Raw genomic sequence first — 2,647 nt, 5'->3', positions numbered from 1 at the left:
GAAGCCTATATTCTACTAATTTTTTTTCTTACAAAGCCTGTATATATATATATATATATATATATATTTTTCAAGAAGTCATCTTGAAAACCATAATACTTATACATTGAAGATTATCTATAATAATAAAAATATATTAAAAATAAAAAACGAAATTTTATGTCAAAAACAAATATTCATCATGATATGCATGCAACACACAGCACACTACATATTTCATTATTTTGTATTATATACATTACATTACAAAATATAAAAATTACAAGATAAGAGTTACATATAAATAACATAGTCCTCCATCAGTGGTTTAATCACACCAAAATAACAACTTCAAGTCTGTAGCCACCCAAACTGGAGACAACCGCCACATTGAATTCCTAGTATATTCTTCGCAGCCAACCAAACTGAAGAGAATGAAGATATTTCAGCAGAGAAAAATACAATTTGTTTAAATAATTTGAAAAATTGAATTACTTTGGAAATATGCAAAAGATAGACTTGTTCTGTTGCATATTGAGCCCTTCAAAAGTAATGCCTTAACCAGCCCTTGGTGTTATCAAAGCTCTTGGTGTTATCAAAACATATGCCTTAACCAGCCATATGTTTACCTGAAATGCTGTGAGTTACCTGTTCCACTGTGTGGTGGGCTTCTAAGATTTGCCATTGGCCTTTTATCTGCTCAAAACTTGAGAAGGAACCTGGGAATAGTCTACACCCATGCACATACATGCAAAACTGAGAAGTTGAAGAAATTTGTTTTGGATAAATACTTCCAACTCAGCAATCCATTAGAGGTCAAAATCTGAGCAAGTTTTTTTTCCCAAAGACTTGCAAGTAATCACGGTTCTTTTTATTATTTGTACTCTCAATTTTTCCCTTGAACTAAAAGCAAGTTAGTATTTTTCATCAGATGTCATGGTAAAACTCTATTCTCCAGTTTGCTATTGTAGGAACTGATTATCATACAACTCTCATAATCTATCTGTTCTATTTTTTATTTTATTTTTTTGCTGCTACAGGTACTATTCCATGTATGGACATGTAGAGAAACTAGCAGAAGAGATAAAGAAAGGGGCTGCATCTGTTGAAGGTGTTGAAGCCAAATTATGGCAGGTAAGAATGTTCATTCCTTATAGCACCTCTGCATCGCAGGCCCTGCCTTCTTATATTGAAAATTTAAATTTCATTTTCTAAGTGATGATATAAAAACACACCTAGAACACCTCCAGCAAATACATCTTGTCAATGGTGCCAATAGTCATTAACCCATGAGATGCCAATGAGGGATGCAACAAGCAGCGGAAGGAAAACAATGCATAGTTTTGCCACATGCCCTCTGCGATCAAATACTTTAATCAAGTATAATGACAGAAAACCTAAACCCGCAAAGGACCCTACAGAGAAAAATCCTAAATCATATCCAACGAGCATTTCATACACTGCTTTGATTTTGTTTAGATTGTAAGGAAACAAAAACCAAAATGACTCAGATCTAAACAAAATCTCTTCAAATCTATTGAGATTTGTTTAGATTGTAAGGAAAAAAAGCAATAAAGAACAAGAACCAAACGAAAAAAAGAAAAAGAAAAAACCCACTAAGATAGAAAAAGAGAAATCCCCAAACAAAACCCTAAAACTCCCATTCGGCAAATCACTAGATCTATCTAAGCACAGAGAGACCCAGTTCACCAAATCACAAGATCTATCACATTTACATTCATTGTTCACAGATCGGGAGAGAGACTTACCAAGAGGGAGAGAGAGAGGGTTTTCTGCATCGACACTAGAATGAAGACTCTCAGACCGCGGGATCCCAAACTCAAGCTCGACGACAGAGAGATCGTGGTCACTGGTGGGGGAGTTGGGGAGTGAAGAACGAAGGAGATTATGGGGGCGGCTAGGGTTTCGTGTGTTAGAGAGAGAGAGAGAGAGGACTTGGGAAGTTGGGAGACCGGGTCACGGGAGACGAGGCTTTAGACAGAGACGAGGTTTTTTGAAGATTTTATACAAACCCAGTTAACCGGGTTCTAAAACGGAACCCGGGTTTCATACCCGGGTCCGGACCGGATGTTTTCGGTTTTGCAAATGCGAACTCCGACCCGGATTTCATCTGAGTCGAAAACCGCAACCGGAAAAACAAAAACGGCCCAGATGAACAGCCCTAAGCAGCAATGAAAGAGTGTTATGATTATAATTTATGGGACAATGAAAATATAAAAAGAAAGATTTTTGTTTTGAATTCCTACCCAAATTTATATCTCAAATGGTCACTTTATTTTTCTCAAATTGCACCTTGCACATTTGAAACCCAAAATTACCTAAAATGCACTTAATCAAATGCTAATATTACATATATATATATATATATATAAATATATCTTATCTTAAGTTGGAATAAAAAAAAAATGATATCAATAAATTACTAAATATAAATAATAATAATAATAATAATAATAATAATTAAAGATCTCACTTATTTTTATGAATAATGTTACATACAGTCATGAAGTATGCAAGCGTCGTGCAATATTAAAAGTTATTATTCATTCTTGTATATTCTTTGTTTTTTTTTTAATCATATGTGTACATTTTATCCTTATACACGTCAATAGGTTTATTAGGATTTCTTTTTTGTCTTTTACTCCTC

At 34.2% G+C, this 2,647-nt stretch overlaps 1 long non-coding RNA gene across 1 annotated transcript; it reads right to left on the bottom strand.

Moving 5' to 3' along the window:
- Positions 1-212: 212 nt before the first annotated feature.
- LOC122305709 lies at positions 213-1,762 on the bottom strand. Its single transcript, XR_006241210.1, has 2 exons — positions 628-1,762; positions 213-404 (listed from the first exon to the last, which is right to left on the bottom strand). It is a non-coding gene; the product is annotated as an uncharacterized LOC122305709 (long non-coding RNA).
- Positions 1,763-2,647: the final 885 nt, after the last annotated feature.

This window comes from Carya illinoinensis, chromosome 3 (genome assembly GCF_018687715.1).
Source record: "Carya illinoinensis cultivar Pawnee chromosome 3, C.illinoinensisPawnee_v1, whole genome shotgun sequence".
Taxonomy (NCBI): domain Eukaryota; kingdom Viridiplantae; phylum Streptophyta; class Magnoliopsida; order Fagales; family Juglandaceae; genus Carya; species Carya illinoinensis.
This window is presented reverse-complemented; position numbering and strand designations above follow the sequence as displayed.